This window comes from Papaver somniferum, unplaced genomic scaffold (assembly GCF_003573695.1).
Source record: "Papaver somniferum cultivar HN1 unplaced genomic scaffold, ASM357369v1 unplaced-scaffold_10, whole genome shotgun sequence".
NCBI classification, from domain to species: domain Eukaryota; kingdom Viridiplantae; phylum Streptophyta; class Magnoliopsida; order Ranunculales; family Papaveraceae; genus Papaver; species Papaver somniferum.
Window position 1 is genome coordinate 1638995 of NW_020618825.1, and position 15875 is coordinate 1654869.

At 35.5% G+C, this 15875-nt stretch overlaps 1 pseudogene; it reads right to left on the reverse strand.

Moving 5' to 3' along the window:
- Nucleotides 1-215: 215 nt before the first annotated feature.
- Nucleotides 216-315, reverse strand: LOC113327441 (annotated as a pseudogene).
- Nucleotides 316-15875: the final 15560 nt, after the last annotated feature.

Sequence of the window (15875 nt, forward strand, 5' to 3'; positions counted from 1 at the left end):
ATTTCCATGTTAGGGACTTTGAGGAAATTTGTAGTACCCTCAGGATTAGAAACCTAGATGATGATGCTTTGAAACTTAGGTTATTCCCCTTTTCCCTGAGAGATAAAGCTAAATCGTGGCTATATAGTTTCGCTTCCGGGTCAATCGAAACGTATGAACAACTTACATCTGCATTTTTGAACAAGTTTTTCCTAGGCACAAAACATCGTCTATTAGGACGCAAATCTGCACGTTTTCTCAACAGGAGGGAGAAACTTTGTATAGGTATTTGGAAAGGTTCAATGATTTATTAGCCCAATGTCCTCATCATGGTTTAGAGAAGGTTAGGTTAGTTCAGATCCTTTATGAGGGTTTAGATTATCCCACCACAACCACATTAGAATCTATGTGTACTGGTGGATTTGAGAACCAAACAGTTGATGACGCGATGACATATTTGCATGAAGTCGCCGAAAAGACCCAACAATGGGAAAGTAGTAGGGGACCAAAGAAAACAATTCTTCTCGGCAGAGGAAACGTTAATAGGGTAGAAGGAGGCTATGAATCAGATGCCAAAATTGCTGCTATAACGAAAAGGTTAGATGCTTTAGAAGTTGGTAACACTAGTGGTAGATTGGAGCCTTTTTGGGAAGGCCAGAATAATGAAGAGAAAGCCAATGATCTATATAATAACACTAGGTTTGATAATCGTCAGAAGTTTGACCCATATTCAGAAACCTATAATCCTGGTTGGAGAAAGCATCCGAACTTTTCATGGTCTAAGGGCCAGAGTCAGTCTAATAATTCTAATGCTCCCCCAGGTTTTGGCTACACTAGGAATACATCAGGCCCAGAAAATAAAACGACTAGCTTAGAAGAATCTATTAAGATGTTAGTAAAAACTCAGGAAATGTTAGCACAGAGCCATGTTAGTTTTCAAAAGGAAACCAAGCAGAATTTTCAAAATAATGCTCAGAGCCTTGCTAAGTTAGAACTTCAAGTCGGCCAAATAGCTAAGACCTTAAGTGAGAGAGATAATGGTAGGTTCCCTAGTCAGACTAATCCCAATCCTAGAGGAGTTCATGAAGTAGGTACAAAACCATCGAATCAATTGAATACTATTAGAATCCCTAGGAGTGGTAGAGTAGTAGACAATCAGGTAACCATGCCCGATAGTGAACATACTGTAGTTCACCCCACAGGACCACTAGCTAAGAAAACTGATAAAATTTCTGATGATGCCAACTCAGTTCCCGAGAGGTCTGATTCTGTGCCTAGAGCCCCATTTCCTCAGCTATTAGTACCAACAAAGAAGGAATCGAACTTTAATGACATATTGGAGGTTTTTAAGAAAGTTACCATAAACCTTCCTTTATTAGATGCAATTAGGAAAATTCCTGCTTATGCCAAGCTCCTTAAGGATATGTGTACGCGAAAGCGGAAACTTAGCGTCCATAAGAAAGCCTTTTTAGCTAGTCACGTAAGTTCAATTATTCAAAACACTACAACTCCAAAAGCTTACTTGACTTAGGAGCCAGTGTGAACCTACTTCCGAACCATGTGTACTTACAGCTAGGACTTGGTGAAATGAAACCTACTCAGATAACACTGCAGTTAGCTGATAGGTCTGTTAAAATTCCTCGAGGTGTTATTGAGGATGTCCTTATTGAGGTCGATAAGTTTATCTATCTAGTGGATTTCGTGGTCCTAGATACTCAACCTGTCCCTGACCCAGAGAACCAGATACCTGTGATTTTAGGTCGCCCGTTTTTATCTACGTCGAATGCGATCATTAACTGTCGAAATGGTGTGATGAATTTATGTTTTGGTAATATGACTATAGAGATGAACATTTTTAATGTCAGTAAGCTACCTTATGAGCCAGATGATACATGTGTTGAAGAGGTGAACATGATAGAAGCCTTAGTTCAGAAGTCATTACCAAACATTTTATTTGAAGACCCATTAGAAAGTTGTTTATCCCATTTTGGTTTAGATTTTGATGACGATAGCACTATTGAACAAGTGAATGCTCTATTAGATTCTACCCCTGTGTTAGACACTGATAGATGGAAAGATAGGTTCGATCCGTTACCAGTTTCTAAGACTACCCTAATTCCTTCTTTAGAAGAGCCCCCAAAGTTGGACCTTAAACCACTACCCGATACTCTAAAGTATGTGTTTTTAGGCCCATCCGAGACTTTACCTGTGATTGTAGCTTCCGATTTGGATAGTGATCAGGAAAATAGGCTAGTAAAAGTACTTCAAGACAATAACGAAGCTTTAGGGTGGACTATAGAAGACATTAAGGGTATAAGTCCTACTGTGTGTATGCATCAGATTCATTTAGAAGAAGACTCCAAACCTTCTAGGGAGATGCAACGTCGATTGAACCCTAACATGAAAGAGGTAGTTCGAAAAGAGGTGCTTAAGTTGTTAGATGCGGGTATTATTTACCCAATTTCAGACAGTAAGTGGGTCAGCCCTGTTCAGGTTGTCCCCAAGAAATCAGGTATCACTGTAGTCCACAATGATAATAATGAATTAATCCAAACCCGAGTGACCACGGGATGACGTGTGTGTATTGACTATACGAAATTGAACAAGGTCACAAGGAAGGATCACTTTCATCTTCCTTTTATCGACAAAATGCTAGAGCGATTAGCTGGACATAGTCACTATTGCTTCTTAGATGGCTACTACGGTTATAATCAGATCGTTATTTCCCCAGAAGACCAAGAGAAAACCACTTTTACCCGTCCCTTTGGTACCTTTGCGTATAGACGCATGCCTTTCGGGTTATGTAGTGCCCCTGCGACTTTTCAGCGTTGTATGATGAGCATATTTTCTGATATGGTAGAACAGTTTTTAGAGGTCTTTATGGATGATTTTTCAGTATTTGGTTCATCTTTTGATGAGTGCTTGCATCATTTGACATTAGTGTTGACTAGGTGTACGGAAAAGAATTTAGTGCTTAATTGGGAAAAATGCCATTTCATGGTTGAATCAGGAATTGTCTTAGGGCACATCGTTTCTTCAAAGGGTATAGAGGTAGACAAATACAAAATTGACCTTATTAAGACTCTACAGGTCCCAAAAACCGTAAAAGATATTAGTGTTGCAAAAAAACTGTTACAATGGAACTGTTACAGAAAAACTATTGCTTTGTCGCTGATTTTAAGACCCTAGAATAAGACTGCCCTGTACAGCTTAATGTTCTTCAGCTGTTAAACAACGACACTTTTCTGCGACTGTCTACCGAGCGTCAATGTTTTTCACGTTCTTCTTCTTCTTCAGCAGCAGCAAAAACAGAGTTTGGTAAAGCTCTGATTTCTTCTTCTCTGGCTCTCCTTAGGTTCCCAAACTCTCGACACCTCTTCTATATGACCCAAGACATCTATTTATATCAAAAATACCGATTAAATCTCTCCCAAATCTTCCAAAATCTCTTTCCTTCTCTTCACGGCCAAGTTGCGACAATTTCTTGTTTTAGGATTTCTACGCGTTTCTGAGCTTTCCTTTTTATTCTAAACTCTTCCTTAGATAGGTACAAATCTTTGGGAAGGTTTACAGCGCTTTAATCTCTCTAAAATTCCCTAAAATAGGTCACACACGTGACTTTCCATATTTTCTTGTTGTGAGAAAAATCCGTCGATTGAGCCCATTCTAATCGATTTAAACACCCATATCAGATTCCTAGACCCATAAGGAATCTATCCTATGAAAATCAGAGGTTTAATCGACCTCAAACTCCTTCAAATCACGATTGCCAAAACTGCTCTTTAACTGCACTTTTTTCCCGCCAAAAACCTGATTTTTGAATGTTGAAGATAGTTGCCCCTTATCCAGAGTACGGGTGCGATTAGCAACTGCCTGGAAATGGGATGTCCCTTAATAATTAGGTTACCCCTTTTCCAAAGTGAGACTCCGAATAGTAAATGTCCTCCGGGTGCTTTCCGACAACTTTTCGAGCCAATTTTTTCCAAAAATCTTTATTGGCCAAAAATACCTACAAATAAATAAAACACCATAATAAGTACAAAAATGAGCCCTAACAACATATAGAATCGAGACAAATCGGACACAAAAATGTGTCTATCAATTAGGTCATTCTTAGGGCATGCAGGTTTTTACCGTCGATTCATTAAGGATTTTAGCTTGATTTCTAGACCTCTTTGCAATTTTCTTGCAAAAGATGTTAAGTTTGTCTTTTATGATGCTTGCTTAAAGGCTTTTGATAAGCTTCAGACTTTACTCACTACTTCCCCGATAGTCCAGGCACCTAACTGGAACCTACCCTTTGAAATTATGTGTGATGCTTCAGATTATGCTATAGGCGTTGTGCTAGGTCAGCGAGAAAACAAATTACTCCATGTGATTTACTATGCTAGCAAAAGTCTGAATGATGCCCAAATGAACTATACAACTACCGAGAAGGAATTGCTAGCCATCGTGTTTGCCTTGGATAAGTACAGATCCTATTTATTAGGTTCTAAGATCGTAATCTATACTGATCATGCTGCTTTGAAATACTTTTTGTTTAAGAAGGATACCAAACCTAGATTGATTAGATGGATCCTTTTGTTACAAGAATTTTGTCCAAACATTAGAGACAAAAAAGGTGCAGAGAATGTGGTAGCATACCACTTGTCTAGGCTAGTTGTTAGTTCCCCTAATAATTCCCTTCCTATAAGGGATAGTTTTCCTGATGAACAATTGTTCTCCGTTTCCCAATCACCTTGGTATGCAAATATAGTGAATTATCTTGTTACTGCTCGAATGCCTCAACATTGGGGTAAGCAAGATCGTTCTAGGTTTTTAGCCGAGGTTAAGCATTTCTTTTGGGACGATCCTTATCTGTTTAAGTATTGTCCGACCAGATTATTAGGAGATGTGTATCTGAGAGTGACCAGTCTAGTATTATCTCCTTTTGTCATGAACATGCATGTGGGGGTCATTTTAGTGCTAAGAAGACTGCTACTAAGATTTTGCAGTGTGGATTTTACTGGCCTTCGTTGTTTAAAGATTTCCATAGTCATTGTGTTTCTTGTGAACGTTGCCAGAAGTTAGGAACCATTTCCCGTAGAAATATGATGCCTTTGAACCCTATTTTAGTGATTGAGGTCTTTGATGTGTGGGGCATTGAATTTATGGGTCCATTTCCTATTTCGTTTGGTTATCTTTACATACTTGTCGTTGTAGACTATGTGTCTAAGTGGGTCGAGGCGGTTCCATGTAAAATAAATGACCACAGGGTCGTAGTCCAGTTTTTGAAAGAGAATATACTTACACGTTTTGGTACGCCGCGAGCTATAATTAGTGATGGAGGTTCACACTTTTGTAATAGACCGTTTGCTCTTTTAATGAAACAATACGGTATTACCCATAAAGTAGCAACCCCATATCACCCTCAGACAAGTGGTCAGGTAGAGGTTTCCAATAGGGAAATTAAACATATTCTAGAGAAAACAGTTAATCCAAATAGGAAAGACTGGTCGTCGAGGCTTACTGATCCTTATGGGCTTACCGTACTGCGTTTAAGACACCCATTGGAATGTCACCTTATCGTTTAGTATTTGGAAAGGCATGTCACCTTCCTGTTGAGTTAGAGAATCGAGCCTATTTTTGGATATTAAGAACTTAAACTGTTCACTTGACAAGGCAGGAGCTTAAAGAAAGCTCCAGCTCAATGAGTTGGACGAGATTCATAGAGATGCATACGATAGTGCTAAGGAGTATAAGAACAAAATGAAAGTTGTGCATGATAGAAATATTTTACGAAAGTCATTTTCTCCCAGTCTAAAAGTTCTTCTATATGACACTCGGTTGCATCTATTCCCCGGGAAGTTGCGCTCTCGATGGACCGGTTTTTTTGTGGTCCGTACTGTTTTTTCTCATGGTGCTGTTGAGATTGAGATACCAGATGGTAGTAGTTCTTCGAAGGTTAACGGTCAGCGATTGAAGCCCTTTATAGCCTTTTCATTCAGGTGATGTTTAGGAGGTCCCTCTGGAGGACCCTGTTTACCTTGATTGACCCTCGAGGCGATTTTGTATGTTGTATACTATTTTTGTAGGTTTTTGGTTACACTTCACCCAGGTACTATCTTTCCGACTTCTCTCTTTACTATTTCCTCATGTTACTTATATTTTTGGTACTGTTCTTTAATTAGAAACATTGAGGACAATGTAAGATTTAAGTTTGGGGGTGGGGTAGAACTTTTTGTTACCTTTTCGTTGCAATAAATAAACTCCAGAGCCTAGAAATTTATCCTTATTAAGGATGGCACTACCCAATCTAAGTGGATGGAAGTATTTTGGTTGTAGGAGTTGAGCAACCAATCTGATTAGATGGAAAAATCTAAAGAGTCTATTCATAAAAGCACAGACCATCAGACCAAGATCATAATAAATACAAAAATGAACCATAACAATATATAGAATCGAGACAAATCGGACACAAAAATGTGTCTATCACTGGACTATGAATAAAAAAATATATTGTCGTCATAAATACCCACATACACTTAATCTTCATGGCAGAAAAACCAAATCGTGTTTTAAATAATCTGCAAAGTGGTTGTAAAACATGGACCAGACAACTTTAAGTTGATATGAATCTGGGATACTAGTTTTCCTATCATTATCCTAACCAGTCAATAAAGTAATGTTTGATACTAAGATTTTTTTATTTATTTTCTAATTATTTTTTCTCCTAACTGTCTTCTCCTAATTATATCAACTTTTTTTCCTAATGATTGTTATTGCACTCCCACAATTACTACCAACCCAGTCTTAGAAGCTAACACTCCTTGTCAGATAAGAATAATAATGTAATACTCCTTGTCAGCTGAGTAATAGCATTTTCTGATGTGGCCAATCATGTGTCATAAAGAAATGAAAATACTTTAAAGCTTTTTCTCTTTCGCCGATGGTGGTTGCAACAAAGACCGTTCTCTTTCTCCGTTAGGGTTGGACTGGGATTCTGGACCACATCTACTACTCTTATAATTCAATTTTTCTACTCTTATACTGTATAATTTAGTATAAGTAGTGAAAACCAGATCCAAGTTTTTCATCACATCTTAACAGAAAATAGAGCTAAAGAAGCAGTACAAACTAAAGAGATCAAAGTTTATTCTTAAACAGAAAGTTGGAAGTTCAAGGAAATATGGATAGAGTTCTTTTTTTTCTCTTGCTGTTGGTGGTTTCCTATCTTCACACGGTTCCTTTTGAAACATATACTATTGATAACCTATCTAAAACTGAAACTCTTAATGTCTCTACTGGTCATCCATCTATTGTTACTTCACCTTCAACTTTTGAAGATGATGATAATCTATCTAAAACTTCAGTCAAAACAACTCTCAATGTTTCTATTGGTATCTCTGCTACTCCTCCTGCTGGTCATCCATCTAATGCTACTTCCCCTTCACCGGCGGCAGAAGCAGCTGATGATAGTTTCCAAGCAGGCGTCACGGTGAATACAACATCTCCATCTCCGGGAACCAGTGATATTAGTATTCATATCATCAAAATATTTGTCCTAATAATATATAAGTTGATAAGAATTTATTTTTCTAGTCAGTTATTGAAGTAATGTTTGATCTTGAGCTTTTTTATATATTTTCTCCTATCTAATTTGTCTTCTCCAAATTATATCAACTTTTTTTCCTAATGATTGCATATTGGTTGTTGATACTTTTATGCAGGGATCCATTTAAAAAAGAGTCTTATTTATTTATTTATTTATTTCGCATGATTGTTGGTTCTATAGCAAGACTTTTTTTTTTTGATAGTTGCTTCTTGAATTCATCAGTTTAAAAATTTGATTTCACAATATTTAGTTGGGTCTTTTTGAATAAGAGGAAAAAGAAATCAAAAATGGCTTTGATGCCCAACATTCGGTTAGGGTTTGGGTTCTTGGTGGGGTTTGGTTATATAAGAAGACTATTTTTTTTTTTTTAAAATGGCATCTTAAACTCCTTAGTTTAAGACTTATTCGTTGTTTATGTGTTACAGATATATAGACCCATCTTCTTTGTTTTAGAAGAATGATAATTTATTATGGTTCTTTGTTTTTGTGTTATAGATATATGAATTCCCATCTTGTTTGGTTTAGAAGAATGATAATTTCTTCTAGGTTTCTCATCTTCTCGTTATGTCTTTGTTAATTCATTTTAAAGGTTTTTTTTTGCTTTGACAAGTTATATGTCTGGTTCAATTTGTCAAGAGTAGTGTTGGATTTTTTACTTAGCAGCACATTCTCTTTCTCTTGCTTTCTTTATTTCTGTTGCTATGTTTTTCTTATCTATCTTTGTGTAGGGAACCTGCTATCAACATAAAGGATGTGAAAAACAAAATCGATGGGTTGTCAGAAACACTGACCGAATTGAATGAATCAATGAAAAATATTGTGGTTGAAGGACGAGACGAGAAGAGAGTTAACGACCTTGTTGAGGATGAGAGGAATAGAGTGGAAAAAATTATAAATGATGCAACCACCGCCGTGGGAAAAAATTATAAAGGATGCAAGCCTTGACAACCATTGCAACAAATGCAGGGACAATGGTGCAGACTTTTTGAAAGCATCATCACTCTAGGATATGTGGAAAAAAGAATCACCAATGCTCCAAAAACAACAACTCTTGTGGCTAAATTAAAAGAAGACAAGGAAACCTTGATGGAGGATAGAAAGGAAGTTGTCGATAGGTACACTAAGCTTACTGATCGTCTTGATACAACTCAACCAGGTTCGCTATCTCTCTTAACCTTTTGTTCACACTCAATGTATTCTTCTGTAGCCATACACCTCCACCAGGCACCAAAATGAAGCCAACCGAATTTGTTGGGAGAGTGTGTATAGTCGTCCTAACTACGGCTGCTAGAGCATAGCTTGGTTGAATCCACCAAGCGTCGGTATGTCAAGGTTGGATGTCATATTTTAGTATTGAAACTCATGTAGAGTCGCTTGATTAATTGCTAGAGTCAACTTCGTTTATATTAGACTAGAAAGTCTTGGAATGTTGAGACTTACAAGTATTACTCCGAAGACATGGAAAATGTGAAGAAGTATCGACTACAACGAAGACATCAACCTTCCACTTGAGTTTAGTAATATTGACTTGAAATTGTTTCCATTCCAAACGTATCTTTAAAGTCTCTTTTGATTGAAAGTAAACATGCAAATTTATATGTATATATATATATATATATGAAACTCTAGTATTAAAATTGATCATATTATTATGATCAAAGTGTCAAGGAAGAATATTGAATTACGAAGTAAAACGCTTATCTTTTGAACTTCGTAAGTGCGACATCAACATAATCTATGTAACTTGTTACTTGATTGTGTGTATGGGATAAAAGCATGATTTCATCCCAAGAATTTTTTTTAAAACATTTATTTAAAGGAAGTACATATACAAACTGTTTCGCAATCGAAAGGAAATCAATAGGTATGTTGGTCTGGTTTCTGATGCATATCTTTATGACTGAATCATACCTATGGTAGGATATGTGGTATAACCGATTCCTAAACTTATGTTGAGAGCCATGGTAGAACGGATCCTTACCTACCTTGGGAACCTGGTATATACAACCGATTCTTAATCTTATGTTGAGAGTCTAGATAGAACCGGTCCTCAATTACCTATATTGGGAAGTTGGTATTTCCAAGGTGGCAACATAAACAAGACATCCCCATTCCAATTTTTCCTTAAATTCAAAGAGGGGAAATAGTTCAGTGGTGTTGTTTGTGATTTATTAAATGTAAATTTTATTTTTAGTAACTTTTAGATTTTATTAGAGCTAAAAATGGTTATATAATATATTATAAGTAATTTTAGTTGAGCAAAAGATTACTAGGATAAATTGACATTGTCAAGGTCAATGTCTAAAACTTGAGATTCACCTTGACAATATCTAACAAAAATTAGGTCATGTCATCTTCACATTGACTTAAGAAGTTGGGTTTGGACAAGAATTTTAGGAAAAGTGAATGTGTATCCTATGTGGAATTAGACATTATATATCTTCACATACATTCGATTGGAGAATCTCTTACCATAAATCTTTAACCATTATGTTTCTATGGTATTGTAATTTTAGGATTCCTATTCTTTTACAAAATTATATTATTTTATCAATAGAAAAAAAAATTAAATAGTATTAAATCACTAAAATTGGTTAGTACAATCGGAATATGAAAAACATATAATTTTCTTCTCTTTTGTCAAACTCTCTTCTCAAAAACTCGAAGAAAAAAAACTCTTCTTCTTCCTTTGCTCAGATCTAGTCCTTTAGGGGCTAGATCTGAGCAAAGATTTCTTGATTTAGTAATATTAGATAGTTGATTTCGATCTATGAGCTATTTCTTTATTTTCAATAATTTCTTCGCGGCCGAGCGACTTTATCTTCGCTATTAAGGTGATTCTATCTGCACTTTTGTAGTGTTTCTTTCTCACGATTTGTTCGTGTTTGGTTTTCTTGATAAAATTACATCGGCGATTCGGCACGGGAGAAGATCAAGTTATTCTTCATCAGAAAAATAGATCCAGGACTTCGTGTTAGTCGCTGCACATGAAGAATTTTTGGGAAAATCACTCATTTTTCATGGGAGCATCTCTTTTCCTAGAAGAAAATCTATCAAAATGGTCGAATTATAATTTCGAGTACCATTTTTTCTCCATTCTCAACGTACAAGATTCAAAGCCGGTTCAAAGTTAATAACTTCATACAAATCAAAAACCTAGATTCAAAGTCGGCTCAATAACCTCAGGAAAACCAAATCGAAACGCAATGAAATCATAATAACTTCACGCAAAAAAGATGGAATTAGACCTAGAAAATCATTGAATCTGCTCAACTCATTGAAAATTGAAATAGGATCACACATTTAAACCTAAAAACGCAATCACATTAAATCTACTTCCAAAAATTTTATCAATTAACGAGAACAACATGATTATCCACGATTAATTTCACCATGTTCTCTCGGCAAAAAAAGGTAATCATAAGAAAGAGAAGACAAAGGAAAAATGAAGCCACAAAGAAAAAAAACGAAAAAGAACAAGCGAAGAAATAATTTAGAAAATAGGGGTGTGAGGAAAATTTTAACCCAGAAAGTAAGTGTGCACGTAAAATTTTCCGCCCATAGATTTTGCCGTGAAAAGAATATTAAAAATGGGCTCATTAGTAGTTTTCCCGTGTTAGGATGATTCTACGTTTATGCGATTTTGTCCAACACCTGATCGTGACGAGATTCCAGTAGTCATTTTGGAAACCCTCTACCGGATAGTGAAAGCTGAAAATGGGTCATGAAATCTCGGTAGCCATGCAGCATGGCCCATGCTATGCTAAATGCGAGTTAATGTGGAAAACTTGTAATGCACATTGTTTGAAATAATAAACCAAGACTATATTTGGAGCTATCTTGCGATACTTTGGTCTTTGGTTCTAGAAGAGTTCTATTTTAGAGTTTGGTTTATGTTAGGAAAATGTCTTTGTTTAGAGTTTGATCTTTGTTAGGAAAGTGTTTTGAGTGGTCGTCAAGTTTGTGAAGACTATAAATAGGCTGTTGAGCCATGAGAACTTGTACACCAATTTGATTATCAATGTAGACGATTATTGCTTCCGCGTTTGTGTTCTCCTCTCTCTTGTCTCGATCCAACATAATCGGCATCGGACTTGGCGAGTTTTGCATGCACTACCCTTATATAAAAATTTAATTTCTAAACAAACTCCAACATATAAATACAGTATTAACTACCATGTTAATTAAAACACTTCCTCTTAGCAATTTTGATAACTGGGGAAGGTGTTCTTACACGAAAAATGTAAAACATACCATTGGCAGCATAGATAATAATCTTGTGAGGGACGGATTTTAAACCTCGCATGTTTAGGGATCACTCAAAAGAAATTAGGGGCCATCTTTTTATTCGCATCCATTGAAGCGGGTTAAGGGGTGTCTTAAAAATAGGAAATTGTCTATATTGTCCTTCACCTTTATACTAAATCTAAACCTATATCCTTTATTTTCATAATCATATCATTCCTCTTCTTCTTTTTTCTACATATTGAAATTTTTTTTCATCATTTTAATTTTGACTGAAAACAAAAATCGTCGATCAAACAAATGTTATGATTGATTGTTGTTTAAAATTAAATCCCAAAATTTAGTAACCTTAAAGTTAAAACTAGAACATCAAAAAAAAAAGGAGTTAAACAAATAGAACAAATACATGATAGTAGTTGTGATTCAAAATTAGGATTTGATTACTTGAAATCAAAAATTTGATCCGAAAATTTTCTTGGATTTACATTAGCAGAAGCATAATCGGTAGATAAAAATCTATTTTACCTACCGATTATGGTTGATGTTCTTGGATTTACAGTAGCAGAAACATAATCGGTAGATAATAATATACTTTACCTACCGATTATGGTTGATGTTCTTCATTTCTTAAGAACATCAACCATAATCGGTAGGGAAATTGATCGTTATCTACCGAATATTCTTGATTCAAAAAATTCGATTTCTCTGTAATAAAAGTTACGCATAATTGGTAGATAATGGACACTATTAACTACCGCTTGTGAAAGTAGAAAATTTCAAAATTTTATTAAGTTTTGAAATTTTGAATTTGGGGACATGAACACAATCGGTAGATAATAAGCATCACATATTAACACAATTTACTACCGATTATGGTAGTACCAAATTCGAAAATTGAGTATATTCGGAGGTTAAAGTAACACACTTTACTACCGATTATGGTAGTACAGAAATTCGAAAATTTTAGAATTTTGGCAAAATCTCATTTTCGGGCCAATATACATTCGTAAGTTAAATTTACTACCGATTATGGTAGTACTAAAATTCGAAAATTGAGTATATTCGGAGGCTAAGTAACACACACTACTACCGATTATGGTAGTACCAAAGTTTGGAAATTTTAGAATTTTGGCAATATCTTATTTTGGGACCAATATACATTCGGAAGTTAAATTTACTACCGATTATGATAGTACTAAAATTCAAAAATTGAGTATATTCGGAGGTTAAGTAACACACTCTACTACCGATTATGGTAGTACCAAAATTTGAAAATTTTAGAATTTTGGAAAAATCTCATTTTGGAGCCAATATACATTCGGAAGTTAAGTTTACTACCGATTATGGTAGTACCAAAACTCGAAAATTGAGTATATTCGGAGGTTAAAGTAATACACTTTACTTCCGATTGTAGGTAAACTACCGATTGTGGAAGGGCAATATTGCCATTACGAAATACGCGAGATAAGGGCTAACTTCAATTTAGGTATGGGTGACCCTATTTTATCTTATTGTTGGCCCCTAATTCCTTTTGGGTGGCCCCTAAAAATGCTAAGATTTCAAAGCCTATTAAACGAGGTTAAAAGTTTCAGACTCATTTTTAAACTCAAGTTAAAAATTTCTTATCGGCAATATTTGTGCCCTTGGTGTTCTTGCGCGTCGTGGACTGATCTTATTCCGAAACATATTTCTTGTTGCATCAGTCAGGGCTCATTGATGAAGGACCTTGCTACAGTCGGGATAGAAGGGACTGGTCCAGATTTGGGACAATACTTGGCACAACACACTGTTGCTGATAAACAAAATTTAAAAATAAAATAGCAAAAAATTGAGAATTTGAGACCCCTAGACTAAGAATGTCAACTATTAAAAACACCGCTTAATTGGGGGCCCCAAAAAATAATTAGAGGCCTCACCAAATTTATACCCACTTCATTTATTTTAAGGGGATTCTAAAATGTAATGAAAATACTATTTTGTCCTGAACTAATAATAACTATTCATCTTTAACCCTATGCCTCCATCTCATCTCCATCTTTTAACAAGAAAATCGGAGTCTTTTCTCCTCACCTCTCCCTCTCTGTCAACTATCTTCTCTTCCATTAACTACACGAAGAAAAGAAAAAAATCAGTCACCGTTAAAGGGCCGTCGACCCGAAAAACTCTAAAACCTAACGATTTTTCATATACATGTAGAGACTATGAAAACTCGTTAGGGTATACGAGAAGGGAGTTAACGACCCTAATTCTGTTTTTTTTCTCTCTTTAGATTAGAGTCGTTAACGTGGTATAAAAACATATGACGACCCCTTTCTAAAAATTAATTAACGACTCTTTTCAAATCCTTTCCGAACAACCCAAAAAACAATACAAGGCATCTTTTCAGATTGTTTTTTAGTAACTCTTTTTGTTGTTTTTGTAGAAGAAGAGAATGTCTAGAGAGAAGAGTGTTTAAAGATAGAATGAGTTGGTGCTTGAAAAGCTGTGATAAACACTTAAGGAGCAGTGTTCATAAATGCACTAATGAGTGAATAGAATACTAATCAAATATTGTTGGTGTTATCAAATTCATTTAAAGCTAATGCTTTCCTCCACCGGCACTATAAACAGAGAAAGTTTCTCTAGAGTCGTCAAATTAAGTTTTAGAGAGTCAGATAAAGTTTATCATAGAGTCGTCAAATTAAATTTTAGAGATTTGTCATATGCAATTTGAGTGTCGTTATTAATTACGGTAGAATCGTCATTTGGAATCTGAGAGTCATTTACGAATCATCAGGTTTTATCATAATATCATGACGATTTTTCATAACTTTAAAAAGTTGTAATTTTAAGTTGTCAATGATGGTGTCAATTAATTGACGACTTTCCGAAGTCATTGGGTATATACTCCTCGGCCCTGACGATTTTTTCTCTGAATTCTGACATAGTGTTTATGGATTGACCATTTGGAACACTTATTTTAATTACACTAATTAACTATATCAATTATTAGCACTAATCGTTTAGGGCAATTTAGCCATTAAATATTCTTTTGGATAAGAAATAACTCCCAATTAGGTTTCCTGATTATTTTTCGGAGCCCCCAATTAAGGGGTGTTAAAAAAGGGGATGTCAATTGACTGTCACAAGCATTTGACACAAAGAAATGGCCAGGCCACACAGCCTTGGTCCTTGGACCTTAGAAGTTCATTTTGATTTCTTTGATTAGTAATTAAGAGGTAGAACATGTAATCCATTAGCTCATCTATATGTTTCAATTTATGCATATCCTGGCTTGTGCCATTTCATGTGAACATGAATAGCGTTATTTCGACGATTTTCAATTGCCATAGCATTACAGTTTTATGGATGTTTTTTTGTTTGCATTTGAGAAGGAACCAGGAAAGAGATCGCCTTAAATTTTGGAGGGATAATCGAATTTCAAAAATTGCCTTGATTTCTTTTAAATATTATAAAATCTAGTAGCTGAAATAATTAATTTATCACTGACAATGTGCTCATTCAGACCCGGTACTCTCATTCTCTCACTCTCCGTAGTAGAATAATCCATCAACCATCATAAACGGAGACCACCTAGAGAAAAGGTGTTTTCTGTCTGCCATCAAAAGGGATGAACTTGGAATTAAGCTAGCCGTAGATTCCACCAAGCGCCTAAGGATAGAGGTAACAAGTTTAGCTTATACAATGAAAATTAGAAATAAACAAATGTTTTGGCTGCAATTAGAAGGCCGTAGTTAGTACTGTTGCTCATTTCCATAATGTTCTGTTCTCTTCTATGCAGCAACAACAAATTAAAAGGAAGTGGTTCCACACTGCTTCTTGATCATTTGTATGTTTGGGTTAGAGATATTGATTTGTAATCTTTTTAACTCGACTACTATATCAAGTTCCCCAAAGTAAAATGGCAAAAAATGATTTTTGGGTCTTTCGATTAACAAGAAGAAGATACACGGAAGAGTGTTTTTACCAAATAATCGATGATGACGTCATATTTAACGGCCATCATTCTGCGAGTTCAATTATCTCCCGCTTCGGGAGTTTAAAATATTGGATGAAT